This window comes from Xyrauchen texanus, chromosome 7 (assembly GCF_025860055.1).
Source record: "Xyrauchen texanus isolate HMW12.3.18 chromosome 7, RBS_HiC_50CHRs, whole genome shotgun sequence".
Classification (NCBI taxonomy): domain Eukaryota; kingdom Metazoa; phylum Chordata; class Actinopteri; order Cypriniformes; family Catostomidae; genus Xyrauchen; species Xyrauchen texanus.
Window position 1 is genome coordinate 23,772,318 of NC_068282.1, and position 16,107 is coordinate 23,788,424.

The 16,107-nt window shown below is 41.5% G+C and overlaps 1 protein-coding gene across 1 annotated transcript in view; it reads left to right on the top strand.

Annotated features, from left to right (window-relative positions):
- The first annotated feature begins 246 nt into the window (after positions 1-246).
- Positions 247-16,107, top strand: part of LOC127646716 (cAMP-specific 3',5'-cyclic phosphodiesterase 4B-like) — a 278,575-nt gene continuing 262,714 nt past the window's right edge. The window contains exon 1 of the mRNA XM_052130547.1: positions 247-378. The gene's annotated coding sequence lies outside the window, so the exon portion shown is untranslated. The remainder of the gene's footprint in view (positions 379-16,107) is intronic.

Below are 16,107 nucleotides of genomic sequence, written 5' to 3' on the forward strand. Positions count from 1 at the left end.
GGCACATTGACAGTAGCGCGTGCATGGTGCGCGTGAAAATCGTCCGCGTCTTGCTGAGCCAGACCTTAACCGAATATATACTTTTTTTTTTGTTGGAGCTCGTCTCTGAACGGACCCTCCTCTCAGTTTTCACTGTTCTGAGACTAGCGTTGAAGGAAGGAAGCAGAAAACGGGTTTCGGCACCGGGACAGAGGATGCTGGTTTCTCTTCTTTGACCGTTCTTTCTTCGGTCTGGTCCATCTGCTATCACCTTATGGGTTATACAAGCAAACACATACCGACACGACACTTGTGTTCGTACCCAACACGAGTTTAAAAGAGGAATCCTTTTATTCCTCTTTTGTCTCCCACGTGGAAGAAATTGGATCTGTATTAGAGGTGAGAATATGCTCAAATGTTCCTGCTTTTGTTCTATTGTTTACGCTGTTGCCTTTATTTTGATATTGGGGTGAGTGTATCACTGTGCTTTACTTTGATATCGGAGTGTTTGTTTTTATCTTCGGGTTCTCGGTCGGGATGCTGAGCGATGAATTGTTCATTAGGATTATTCAGTGATGTCTGATTAAGTTGCTCAGCTAGATACAGTACACCAGCGGAGCAGCGGATTCTTTACTACAACGACCATTTAATATTCGGAAAAAGTACCGTAAACGACATGGGTGCGCTGTTGACCCCTACTTTAGCTCTGTTTGTACCGCAGCATCAATATTTATCCAATTTAGAACTGTATTAATATTTAAAATGTAATATCTCTAAAACATAATATCAATATGTTTTATTAGACAACTAAAGTAAAACACATTGTAGCCAAATGGAACTTTGGTCAGACGACCTGAATAGAACACAATGATTTTAAAAATCAACTACATAATTTAATTTAATACAGTTTAATACAAATAGCAATGTTCAAAGGGGAAATATTAATATAAACACAAAGATTTCATATGGCAGGTTCTCTGAACGAATTGGACAAATTCTATTATACATACTGTATATATTCTTTTATTTAAATATTTATTTCCACAGGAATTAATCTGCTGAACCAAAAATGTTTATCTGTCAGATTTAGTATTTAATCTCTGTGTTGGGTGCACTCAGCAGTCGTACTCACTTTCTATTTGACATACTCATCCATGCAAGCTATTTGTTTACAGTATGTCTGTAAAATGTATCTTTGACATAAACAAGGTTATGGAATTAGACAAAAGTAAGCACTCGTTAAGTCCTGTTTTATTTGTTATTTGGAGCAGTCACTGTTCTGCCAACAACATAAGACTGAAGTGTTGTCAGTTGGCAAACCTTTGAGCAGTGGGAAATACCCCCATCCATCTCCTTTTGACCACATGCAGTGATATCTCCATCTTTGTTTTCTCTGCAGTAAATTGGTATGTGGCCTCCCATAATGACCACATTAGACTGTTTGTGTCTTGTATAATTCTCCTTTCCTCTTCCTGTCACATGCATGTCACATGCACGTCACATTTGATCTATATTGTGTATTGTCAATATATCGCCACTAAACACCAATACAATAAGTAAATATTTGTTCTGATGACATTTAAAATCTCCTGCCTATAATGATAAACATTTTGAAATGGTAATTTTGCATGCAGAATTGTAGCCCATCTTTATGTATTGTTCCTTAAAGGGATAGTTCACCCAAAAGAGAAAATTCTCCAATTATTTACTCACTCTCATGCCATCGCCGATTTGTATGACTTTCTTTCTTCTGCTGAACACAAATGAAGATACATAAAAAAAAAAAAAATAATAAAAAAAATAACAGCTCTGTTAGTCCTTTTAATGCAAGTGAATGGTAACCAGAAATCTGAAGGTCCAAAAAGCAGATAAGAGCAGCATAAAATTAATCCATATGAATCCAGTGGGTAAATCCATATATTTAAAAGAGATATGATTAGTGTGGGTGATAAAAATCAATATAGATGTCCTTCTTTTTTACTACAAATCTCCACTTTCACTTTCAAATGTGATACTAAACAGGCGTCACATGTGACTTTCAGATGTGAAAGTGAAAGTGGAGATTTAAAGTAGAAAGGGACTTAAATATTGATCTGTTTCTAGCCCACACTTATATCGCTTTTGATTTTATGGATTTAACCACTGGAGTTGTAAGGATTACTTTTATGCTGGCTTTATGTGCTTTTTGGACCTTCAAAGTTCTGGCTACTATTCACTTGCATTGTATGGACCTACAGAGCTGAGATATTCTTCTGAAAATCTTTGTTTATGTTCAGCAGCAGAATGAAAGTCATACATATCTGGGATGGCATGAGGGTAAGTAAAAGATGAGATCATTTTTCATTTTGGTTGAACAATCCCTTTAAGGAGCTAAAATTGCTCCAGTCTTATTCTCACTGTAGATGCTTTCCCCTGTTAAAGTGATGTATAAACATGATATCACTTTCGTTTAGTAGTTAGTCCTGATGAAAAATAATGTTTTTTTTATTAAATTCTTTATTAATTAATAATAAAAAAATTGTTTCAGCCCAAAATAGGCCTATATCATTTTAATTATTCTATTTTATTTTTATATAACCTTTTTTTATGGATGGTGTTAACAATTTAATATTCTTATTCCTTCTTTTTCATTTTAGTCATTTAAAAAAAAAAAAAAATCACATTTATTTTATTACTTTTTATTCTTATTTCATGTGCTTAAATTGATTATTTTTATTTTTTTTTGTATCTTGTATTTTCTTAAAAATGTATATGTAAAGCACTTTGCATTGCCATTGTGTATGAACTGTGCTTTATAAATACACTTGCATTGCATTGCCTAACTATGGAATTTTTTATGATTATGATTTTTCTAGAGTGAAAAACATGAATGAGGTCTACATTTATTTATTTTTTGTCTCATACAGTACAGTTTACTGAAATTACATGTGTACATTCTTTAACCTACTTAAAAGATTTTTTGTAATTTTTATTTATTATTAAAAAAAAAAAATCACCTTGCTCTCTGCGGATATAAAGATAGCACATTATGGAAAATTAGACCACATAGGCTACTAGAAACCATTGACAGAATAAAAATAAAAATCCAGACAAACAGTCTATCAACTTGTTAGTTGAGATAGAGACCATATGTGTTTTAGTTTACTCTCAAAAGCAACTTGGCTTTTCTCCTATTTTGAGGCTTTCCACATGATTACTTGTCTTGTTGAGACATGCATGTTTGCTGCCATCATCTAGACCAGGGGTTCTCAACGGGGGCGTTCAAAGAATGCCATGGGGTGCTGAGAGCAAATTAGTAGAGAGGGGGGCGTTATGTTACAAATGTATCATAATAATCAAACCTATTGTCAAGTTTCTCTTTGCATTAAAACATTTATCTAGACTTGGAGTATATCATTTGGTTCTCAATTATATGGGTTGGTATGCATTTGTACCATGGTTCATCTGATTTTGAAGTCAGTGACACATCTGAAGGATCTGTTTTAGCAGTGTTAAATTCACAGGTGGAGGCACAACCTAGGCTAATGCACCAGTATGGCTCTGGAGATGGATACGGTAAGGGAATGAAGTAGAGGGGTGTTCATCAAAAAAAGGTTGAGAACCACGGATCTAGACCATCAATCAGACCTTGGGTGAACAGATGGACCCTCAATGAAAAGGACAAGAGGTTTCCTGATGATTTTCATTCCCGGATAACACTAACACTAATGATAATATTCACTGCCTGGCTTGCTAGAATTTGTGTGTATTTTAATGTGTGTGTGTGTGTGTGTGTGTGGGAATGCACTCCCACACGACTGAATGTGTGAGCATGGGCATGTATGTTACAAGGTCTGTGTATTTGTGAGAGGGTTTGTGAGTTTCCATTTGCGATGTTTTGAGCAGGTACCTGAGGGGTTTTCTTGTAGTTTGTACTGTGTGTGTTGTTTGGACCTGTGGCAGATTTGTCATGTAGAATTATTGGTGCAGAACCTCGGCTACACACTACCTCATCTATAAGACCTCAGCACATAGCAGTTGTCATCAATCTCCCTGATAGTTCTTTTACTTTGGTTAATGAAAACCAGACATGTCATTACTCCAATCCATTGTTGGAAAAATTATCTAGAATACAGAATAAACCTCTTTATTCTTCACATTTGAAATACTTTTTTGTTGATTGTATGGAAGCGAGTGAAGACGGATGCAGTGGGATTAGCTGTTTTATTGCTCAAAGAGTCTTTTCTTTGTCAAAAAATAAAAAATATAAAGGTCTCTGGAGGGTGTGGGGGGGAGGGGGGGGGTCTAAAGGTTCAAACAAAATAAGCAAGCCAAGTCTAGTATGGTGACCTCATTATGCAGGACATAAGAGATGGGCTGTTGGTCCAGACAGGGCAAGGCCAAATGGTCATTGGTTAAGTGACATCCAAGTTATACTGTGCTGTTGCTGGACCACTTTATGCACAGATCACATCAGAACTGGTGTATATACACCCACTGAACATTATGGTCCTAATAAAGTGCCCTACGTGGTCGTCTGCTGCTGTAGCCCATTCGCTTCAAGGTTCAATGTGTTGTGCATTCTGAGATGCTATTCTGCACACTACAATTGTATATAGTGGTTATCTGAGTTACCTAAACCATTCTCCATTGACCTCTCTCATCAACAAGGCATTTCTGTCTGCAGAACTTCCGCTTAATGGATGTTTTTTGTTTTTGGCACCATTCTGAGTAAACTCTAGAGACTGTTGTGCTTGAAAATCCCAGGAGATCAGCAGTTACAAAAATACTCAAACCAGCCCGTCTCACACCAAAAATAATGTCACGGTCGAAATCACTGAGATCAAAATTTTTCCCCATTCTGATGGTTTATGTGAACATTAACTGAAGCTGCTGACCCGTATATGCATGATTTTATGTATTGCACTGCTGTCACATGATTGGCTGATTAGATATAGTTCTTTCTAATGAAGTGCTCAGTGAGTGTATACGTAAGGTACCCGGCTTGGTGCCTGTCAGTAGGATTAACTTCAAGGGCTCAATAGGGTTAGGGCCACATTTAGGGTAAGGGCTGTGTCAAACTGTCAGGTACAAAGCAGGGCACCTTCTCCCACCAATGGGCCAGAACTGGTACAGATATTGAGATGGAGGGGTTTTAGCAGTGCATGACAAGGCACAATAGGCAGCAGGTGCATCTCATCACACTTTGCCGGCAGTGTTCCATTCTCCTGCACTTCCTCATTGCCACACACTCCTGGACCTGGGCCAGTGAGAGAAGGGTCAGAGTGACAGTGATTGGAGAGTAGAAACATCCTCCATCACAATTGTTCATGTGTGTGTTTCTTTACATATGCAAGTGTGAGAGTAAAGATGAGGTTACGAAAGTCTTTGAGCATGCAGAATTAAATTCAATAATTTTTAATTGTATAATGCTTTTCACAACACGTCATTTCAAAGCAGCTTTACAGAAAATTACACAATAACAGAAAAGGAAGCTTTAATGTCATAGAGTCATCATTTTGTGGTTTGATAGAAATGTCATTGTAAATTGTGCCTTAAATAAAATGTGCATTTAGACACCCAGTGAGTAAGCTAATGGTGACTGTGGCAAAGAACACAAAACTCCATGCAATGTTGGTTAATAGAGAAAAGGAAAACAGAGCAACACACTTATAGCAAATAGTCGAGAAGATAGCAAGCGCCAAGTACATTGTACTGTAGCGGTACAGCTTGTCGAATTTGCCAAACAATGGTGTCATGTCCTGGTGCTACAGTACATAAATACGCTGACATCACCTTGCAAATCGGTGGATATGTGAGGCAGAAACAACAGCAGTAAGTTTAACAGCTGCCTCTCCCAGTCAACACTGAGCATGACATGCACAGAAAGACGCTCATAAGTTATAAGTCATAACTATAAATAAACAAAAAAAAAACGACTTATTCAAAAAAAACGACAACGTAAGAAACCTGCAATTATATGAGACTTATAATTATCTGCTTTTGACTTCAAGATGTAAACAGCTTTGAGAACAACATTTTTAACATTTAAAAGAGAGGCAGTGGGAGAAGGAGAAAAAAAAAAAAACACTTGCTCGTTGGTTCTCTGATACGCAGTAGCTTGGTCCTCGGCCACTCCTCCACCCTCTAATGGATGACAGCCACACCTTGTCAGGCAGTCCTCGCCCCTGGCAGCAGTTCTCCCACTCCAGGCGGTTAGCCAGGAGCCCCTCCCCGCTTGTGGTCGGCAGTCCTCTCTTTTGTCGGTATAGCAGCTGATAAGAGTCTCGTCCCGCCCCTGGCAGCAGCCCTGACCGCTCCAGGCGGTCGGCTAGGAGCCCCTTCTCCCCTCGCGGTCGGTGGCCGTTCCTCTGCTTCTAGGCGGCCGGGCTCCTCCGTCCCCTGGCAGATGGCAGTGACTGCTCAGTTCGGGTGGCTGGTAGTGGCGAGAACTCCACTAAGGCATATCCCTCCTCCTTCCCGGGTTTTGGCACCAGTGTAAAGGGGTTATAGGAAAGGAGGAGGTGAGAATCGGTTTGACAATATAAATTATATTTTACTTAAATAAAAAGACACATACACACACAAACAAACACAGGCAGCTGCCCGGCTCTCTCTCTGTCGCACCACTGTCCATAGTCTTTATCCCTCTCGGAGGCTTGATCACGACCCAGCCCCGCACTCCACCCTGTCACAGTTATGAAGTAAATTAGCTGGTGAATCCATTTTTTTAACCTGTTCATTGAAACAAATTGTCTGAAAGAATCAGACTTCCAATCTTTACTCTTGATGGACATTAATAATCCAACAGATGTTTTACTCAAGCAATAAAAAGGTCACATATTGGTTATAGCAAACAATATCAAACCTAACTCAAAGGAACACTAATCTTACCTAGGGTAACTAATAAATTAACCCATGTCATAACATAAAACAACATAAGTAACATTAATTGGAACTTAAAACATAACTGTAACCGCCAATAACTTTTAAATGTTAATTAATAACACCCCCAAACAGTCCCTAAAACCTGCACAGACGTACCTCATTAACTATGCAATGACAACAGCCAATAGCAAGTCCTCAAGCATAAACATCATCAGACATTACAGTAAATTCTATGTAGTTTTAGAACCTGATATTCATTTAAATAGTTAAATGTGCCATGTTGCCCTTTGCACTAAGAAAATGAAATTACAGTACAATACAGTAGGTAGTTATAACTTGCATGATATGAATGATGTGACCATATACTGTTTGCACAATGTTATCAAGTTAAATTACTGTGTTTTAAAACCTATGTGGATTTTGTGTTATTCTCCTTTCAAAAGGAAAATTTGCCTTAATTCACAGTAAGTCAGGACTGATATCGAAGATCAGTCATGAAGTCTGCAGCATTAGTCAAAATAGGATAATGAGCAAATATTGCTTTTTATCCTGTTATTGGTGATGAGGAAATTACTTTAACCCATACCTCTTCAAGTCACACAATGCTGAATGCAATATGCTGCTTTTAAAATGGTATAAATCACAGGGCATATTGTGTTTGTGTAACGTTGTTGAATGCAGACACAAACAATAAAAGACTGTCAAATGATCTAATAGACACATACAAAAGAGGGACAAATACACAAGAATATACAGTTGAACCAATACAATGTTCCAGAAGCATTTGTAACCGAAGTGTAACAAGCGATAGCAAGACAAATAGACCCAAGTACAGAGGAACAGTTCAAAGGATTTATTTACAATAAATGTGAGCAGTTACTGTGGATGTCAAGGATCCTGGCACCGGCTGCAGCAGTGGGGAGAGATGAGAGGCGTGCTTGGTGTGGCCAGGCCCGGGGTAATCCATGAAGAGAGTGTTCGTAAAATGAGTGTTGTGCATTGTGGAAGTCAGGAATAGATTCGTGGAATCCTCCGTTGAAGCTTAGTGAGGTGCAGAAAAATGCCCAGCAGGGTATGGCGATCTAGCTCCCAACATGCGGGCGAAGACAAGGGATCCTCCTTGGAAACCCAGCTGACATGCAGTGGACTGGAAGGCAACCACACACCCGACATGTAGACAACCAACAGATACACAAGACAGGACCAACTAGGCAGAGAGTGTGAGGTTAGTTACTTCACACCAAACAACAATCTATCAAAGATACCGAGAACACGAATGGCCTAAGTAGGGAGTGAATTAGAGGAGAACATGTGTTGCTCGGCACACTAATCAGTGGCATGACCAGTGTTCCCCCCAGGAACAATCAATGTTCCCATGGAAACACTGGTCATACATTCCAGCTGCACCTGCGAGACATGAGGGAGGGAAAATAACAAAACATACAAAACTCACCAGAGCTGTGACACGAAGATAACTGCTTCATCAAAGGTATGTACGTGAATGTAATTATAAGTGCATAGCCAGTCTCTCTCTATGCTGGCGCAGAAGCAGATTTCAATCTCTTTAGTTAGTGTACGTCAACATTTGAACTGTGTATGGAGTGTGTGTATTTTTTACTAATATTTTTGTAGATAAATAACTAGATATAATTTTGACAAACTTGGAAGCTGGTGTGGTATAAATTGGCCATACTGACTCCAGAATGTTGTTGTGAAGACGTCACAATCAGCCCAGTTTGCGTCTCACTTCAAAACTTAATCCGTGAATTGCCCTGAATTTACCCTGCCTCTCACACTTTACCAAAGTTGTGTTGAGAAATATGTTTAAAGAGACAAAGATTGTTGTGCATCGAGCAGCCCTATTTATATCTGAAAAAAAGTGCAGAAATATGTCTATAATCATTTGGAAAATTTTCTGATTATCGATGTATGAAAAAGGCATCGATCCCAATTTACTGTATCAGTCATAAGCATGAAAATGGCAATTTTATCATTACTTATTAACACACTCCAAAAAGTAGCACAATCCAAAAAGTAACAATAGCCACAGAATATAGAATGGTTTGCTCCTAATTTTTTTTTTATCTAAAATGTTTATTCTTTGTAGTTTTCACATTATTAAGAAAAAAAGGTGTTAATGACGTGTTGTGAAAGTGGCACTTAAATGATGAGAGAAAACCATCCAAATGCTTTGAAACCTGAAGACTTTGACCTCTGAGACATCACAAAAAAAGGGAAAATTGAAATGTACTGTTTTCAATAAATGCTCTTTTTGCATGGGAAAGGAAGTTTTGAGTTCTGAAACTTACAGTTTGTTTTTATTGTACAATTAACTTCTTTATGTCAAAAGATCAAAGCAAATTTGATTGCACACCCCTTTCAAAGTAAGGCACTATCCACAATCATTATATTGAATATATGGCCTGCGATATTCATAAAAAAATGTCCTTTTGTGTTCGGCATAAGAAAAAAGTTTGCACTGGTTTGGAACAACAAGAGGTTTGGCAAATGATGGCAGAATTTTTGTTTTTGGGTGAACTATTCCTTTAAAATGTATTCTCTACTCAATGTTCCTGCAACACTGGAAAACATGCAGCATTTAAGATTGCATTCTTTGTATTAAGTCAAGAGGTCATATATTTACTTGTGAAAATTCACAGGTCAGAATTCTTCAAACTTGCAAAAGATTAATCTTCTTGGCACGTGCTTGTATTCCACTCTCCTGTACCAAATAGGCCTGTCACAATAACTACTTTTGTTGGATGATATATTGTCTAACAATATAATTGCGATAAACAATATTATTGTCATTTTAAGACCATTTATGGCACTGATATAATGATAATATAATTGCATAATAATGCCTTTCAAAGAGCAATTCACTTTTAATTCTTAAGAATATTCAGACACTGGAATCGGAATGTCAAAAACAAATTAAAGTCGGAAAGGCCCCTCTCCATCTCCAAAAGCGTTTTTTTTGTTCCCAGCTTGGAAAACTGGATGGGATAGTTATGATTTAGATGAGCTTTTAAGTACGTTGTTGGGCTGGGCGATATAGCTTCAGAAATTGATGGACATGCTATCCCGGGTAGCCGCGAGCATCCCTGAACCCTGGCTCGATGATTGGTCCCTGGGCCCACGGCGCCACTCACATCCACGACCTGCCCCAGTTCCTTTCTTCTCGGAAGTGCATAAGGAGCTGACAAGATCGCGGATCGCACCTTTTTCTGCCCTGTCCCAATCTTTCGGCTCCCCACCCTCACTACTCTTGATGGTGGGGTGGCCAAGGGGTACTCGGCGATGCCCCCTGTGGATAAGGCGCTCGTGGTGCACCTATGCCCGCAGAGCGCTGCCACCTGGCATGGGTGTCCGAAGCTCCTGTCTATCGCCTGTAAGTTTACGTCGTCCCTGATGGCCAAAGCCTATGGTGCCGCTGGACAAGTCACCTCAGCCTTGCTTGCCATGGCTCTCCTGCAAATCCACTAAGCCAAGACACTACTATAACTGCATAAGGGCAGTCTCGCCCCGGGAATGACGCAGGAACTGCGTTCGGCGACCGACCACGCCCTCTGGGCGACGAAGGTCAAGCCATGGTCTCTCGAGCGGGCGATGTCCACCTTGTTGGTCCAGGAGCGCCACATTTTGCTCAACCTAGTCGAGATGAGGGAGGCTGACAAGGCACGGTTCCTTGACACCCCCATTTCCCAGGCTGGCCTGTTTGGCGACACCGTCGGGGATCTTGACAGTGAAGCAGCAGACGGAGGCCGTCCAACACATCCTAACCCGGCGCAGCTCAAGATCCCACACCTCGTCTGCTCGTCACCAAGGGTGTCCTCATGTGGCGACTGCACTGGCTCCGCTGCGGCCCGCCCCCACTTCCCCTCCCCGGCATCGAGCCCACCGTAGGAAGCAGATGCCACCCGTCTCACTGCCGGCGCCTCAGGGTTTGCTCCGCCCCACCCGCCCCACCCACCGGTACATCCAATGAGATTGTCCCCTTGGTACCCCTCGCCTGGATTTTGGACTCGTGGCTTGCACTCTCCAACCCTTCACGATGGCTGACCCGGATTGTCTGACTCGGCTACACTATCCAATGCGGCCAAACTTGAACCTGTGAGTCCTGAACCGGGCTTTACACAGACTCCCGTTCAAGATGCTGATGCAAAAACACATTGTAGCGAGCGTCCGGTATCAAGATTGGTTTGCGGCGGTAGACCTTAAGGACGCGTACTTCTACATCTTGATTCCACCTCGACCCAGACCCTTTCTGCCGTTTGCGCTCGAGGGTCGGTCATACCAGTACAAGGTCCTCCCTTTTGGCCTGTCCCTGTTCCCTCGCGATCTTCATAAAGGCCACAGAGGCAGCTCTTCCCCATTTAAGGGAAGTGGTTGTTCGCATCCCCAACTATCACAATGACTGGCTAATCCTAGCTCACTTTTGCGGTGTGTTGTGTGCGCACAGGGACCTGTTGCTCACGCACCTCAGATGGCTAGGGCTTTGGGTCATCGAGTAAAAGAGCAAGCTCCTCCCGATTCAGAGTATCTCTTTTCTCAGCTTGGAGATGGTCTCGTTGATGGCATGCTGACCTGTTTGAAGGCGTTCAGACAGAAAACAGCGGTTCCACTGAAACTATTTTAGAGGCTCCTAGGGCATATGGCGTCCTCAGCAGTGGCCATACCGCTTGGGTTAATGCATATGATACTGCTTCAGCACTGGCTCCAGACTTGAGTCCTGAGATGGGCATGGAATCCAGAAAAATTTAACGGCACTCCAGGTCAGTGTGAGGGCTTTCTGCTTCACTGTTCCATATATATTGCCCAAACCCTTCCAATTTTCCCACCAAAGCCTCTAAAGTGGGATTCATTACATCACTACTCATTGGGAGAGCATTGGAATGGGCAACGGCAGAGTGAAATCAGAATCTGGAGATTTGTGATTCTTTTGATTTGTTCACATCACAATTTAAGTGTTTTTAAGACTCCTGTGGGAGGCGAGGATGTAGAGGATCGACTCATTTGGTTCACACAAGTTGGTACCGCCGCAAAAGATTATGCCCTCGCCTTCCGCATATTTACCGCTCAGAGTTGTTGGCCAGATGCACCTTTATAGACTATATACCATAATGGATTATCTTACCAACTACAGACCGAAATGGCCAGTCGAGATGGCCTCTCCCTGGATCAGTTAATCTCACTCTCCATTAAGATTGATAATTTACTGCGACGTTGCAGTCCCGCACCTCTACCCTCTGTTAAGACAACCACTTCAACCATGACTTCACCAGAACCCATGCAATTGGGACACTGTGGAGCGACAGTGACGTATTAATGATTGCCATTGTCTGTGCTGTGGAGAGACAGGCCATTTCCTCTCCTTCTTCCAATTCGCCTTAAAAATTTGGTGAGTGAAGATGTTGTGTTCTCTCTAGAAAATAGATGTTTATGTGTTGAAGTTCAAATTAGTTCCAGTGCTAACTCAATTTCAGTCATCGCTTTCATTGACTTAGGAGCTGTTGGAAATTTATTTGATTCTCACATTTGTGAACTACTCTCTATAGTGACAATTCCTTGTGTACCTTCAGTGTCTGTACACAGGTGCCACTCAACTCTTAACACAACATGTCTCACTGCAAGTAGTAAGCTTACATCAAGAACAGCTTAAATATTTGGTAACCAACTTTCCTCATGCCTCAGAACCATCCCACACATAGAACTCAACATCACTAAAGTCACCCCAGTGCCTGTACCAGAACCCTCATCCATCCCTGCATGCAACCATGATCATCTCTCTGTATTCAGCAAGACCAAAGCCACCCAATTACCACCTCATTGCTTGGTTGACTGTGCAATTGACCTCCTTCCAGGCACCAGGCCACCTAAAAGCCACATATACCCCCTAACAAACCCTGAGACCAAGGCCATGGAGGAGTATATAGAAGAAGCCCTTCGATGTGGGTATATTTGTCTTTCCTCTTCTCCCGCTGCAGCGGGTTTCTTCTTCATGGGAAAAAAGATGGTGGTCTTCATCCTTGCCTTGATTACAGTGGACTAAATGCAATCACCATTAAGTTCCCTATGCTCTTCCTCTGGTTTGCTCCACCCTTGAACAACTACGAGAGGATAAAGTATTCACCAAATTGGACTTGCATCATGCCTATAACCTCATTCATATAAAAGAGGGGGATGAAAGGAAGACTGCCTTCATCACACACTCAGATCACTATGAATATTGTGTCATGCCTTATGGCCTAACTCGCCATCAGTATTTCAAGCTTTTATCTTTTAAAATCTTCAGGAACCTGTTGAATCACCATGTCATTGTTTACATTGATGATATCCTCATCTATTCCCCATCTCTGGAAGTCCATAGGAAAGATGTCTGGGAAGTCTTGCTTCACCTCAAGAACAATCACTTGTTCTTCAAAGCTGTGGAATGTGAGTTTCATGTTTCCACTATTACATTGCTGGGGTATGTGATCAGTCCGGAAGGGGCACATATGGATAATGCCAAAGTCGAATCAGTCAGGAACTGGCCCCGTCCCAACATAGTTAAGGTACTCTAAAGATTTCTGGGCTTTGTAAACTTCTATAGATGGTTTATTCACAACTTCACTTCCATAGCAGCCCCACTCACCTCTCTTCTCAAAGGCAAATCTAAAGCTCTTGTCTGTTCTTCCCAAGCCACCTCTGCATTTCAATCACTTAGATATCACTTCAATATGGCCCCCATACTCCGACACCTTGATCCTTATCTGCCCTTCATTGTTGAAGTTGATGCCTCAAATATTGGCATCGGAGCAGCTCTTTCCCAGCGTCATGATAATTCCACTAAAATGTGTCCATGCGCCTTCTATTCACACAAACTAACTATGGCAGAACAAAATTATGATGTGTGAATCTCTTGGCAATGAAAGCTGCTCTCGAGGAATGGCGGCACTGGTTAGAGGGCACACACCATCCCTTCGCTGTCTTAACTGACCACCGTAATCTTGAATCCAAGACAGGCCCGCTGGGCTTTTTTCTTTTCAAGATTCAACTTCTCAGTTACCTTCCGCCCTGGCACTAAAAACTCTAAAGCCGACACAAATCTATCCCTCTGAGTAAGCTGAGGCTATGCAAACCATACTTCCCAACACGATCATTTCTGCACCGGTTCAGTGGAATATCATGAGGGATATTGAACAAGCTTCCCAAAGTAAGCCATCTCCTCCTGGTTGTCCTAGAGGACACACCTATGTGCCAACTGACCTTTGACCCCGAGTCATTCACTGGCTTCATTCCTCCTTGTTTTCTGGACACCCAGGTGACAACCGCACTATTCAGCTGGTCCGAAACTAATTCTGGTGGCCTACCCTAATCCACTATGTCACAAAATATGTAAAAGGTTGCTCTGTCTGTGCACAAACCAAGTCTTTTAGGCTTCTCCCCACAGGACTTCTTCACCCTCTGCCTGTCCCTCAATGACCCTGGTCACACATAGCAATTGATCCCTCATGGATTTACCTCCCTCACAAGGTAACACCTCTATTATGGTGACAGTGGACTGGTTCTCTAAGGCATGCCGCCTCATTCCCCACCCAAAGTTGGCCTCTGCTCTAGAGATGGCAAAGGCCCTCTTTCATCATGTATTTAAACTCTATGGCCTGCCTGAGGACATTGTCTCTGACCGGGGTCCACAGTTTACATCAAGGCTGTGGAGAGAATTCTGCAGACTCCTAAATGTAAACATTAGCCTCACTTCCGGATATCATCCTCAATCTAATGGCCAGACAGAGTGCCTAAATCAGGAGGTGAGCTGCTTCCTTTGCACCTTCTGTCTCATTAACCAGTGCGATTGGTGTCGGTTTCTCCCCTGGGCTGAATATGCACAGAACTCCTTACATAATTCCTCAACTGGTATGACTCCTTTCAGTGCATCCTTGACTATCAACCACCCCTCTTCCCTTGGTCAGGAGAACCCACACAATTTCGCTCTGTCCAACATTGAAGTGACCAGGTTTGGGAATCAGCTCATGTTCACCTTAAAAGGGCTGTACATCAGCAGAAACTACAAGTAGACCTTTTCCTACTCTCCGACCAGGCCAACACGTGTGGTTATCTACTCGGTACCTCCGTCTACACCTTCTTTGCAAGAAGCTTTCACCCAGGTATGTGGATCTATTCAAAGTTATCAAACATATTAACCCAGTCTGTTACAATCGCCAACTACTGTCTGACTATCGTATTTCTACCACTTTCCATGTCTCCCTCCTCAAACCCCTGGTTGAGTCACCTGGAAACCTCTCAGCTATCCTCCACCACCACCACCACCACCTCTGGACCTTGATGGAGACAATGTATATCGAGTAAATACTCTCCTTAACTCTCGGCATGTGGGTCAACTTCAGGACTTTGTGGACTTGGAGGGCTATGGGCTCAAAGAACATTCCTGGGTATCTGCAGAGGGCATTTTGGACCCTTCTCTCATTCCGGAATATCACCTAGCTCATCCTAATCGTCCCGCTCCCAGACCTAGAGGCAGACCCCCAGCACACCCTAAGAGGGGTGGGGGGGTACTGTCACATCATCTGCTGTCTCTTTTCCTAGCTAGTTCACACGTTGTGTCAAACCTGTGCCTGTTTATTGTGGATTTTACCTCTCCTTTTTGGATTTGTCTGCCTCGCTTTTGCCTGCTTGATCACTCTATTAAATCTGCATATGGATCCTACGTCTGCCTCACAGTCTGGTTCGTTACAAATATCTAGGGCTTCTGTTTTCAATAAGCAATAAATGGTAAATAATAAACAAAAAAAATATAAAAGCAATACTTAACTCAAAAATTAAAATTATTATTAATTATTATTATTATTAATAAATATTATTAATGTACTCATCCCAAACCCATACGACAGAATTGATCTTTTTGGGTTATCTGTTATTTTAAAAAGCACTCTTTTCTCCCACAACATTTGAAACCATGATGTGTTGTTTATGGAAAAGGAGCACAAAGTCTTTTGTGACTGCACCTAATACATCTACAGTATGCACATAATAAACCGCTGATGTAGTGCAAAGTTTCATGGTTGTGGTCGCAAGGGTGTAGCTTCTAGGGAAAGCTGAATTTGCTCTATGTTTCCTGAAACAATCTTTTATTAAAACTTTTTTAAGTTATTTACACAAAACATAACAATGACCAATACGTCATTGCTTCTGACAAGACATTTTCCCACTTCTTACTGTAAATGCACATTATACAGAAACATATTTATCTCTTTTTGGTTT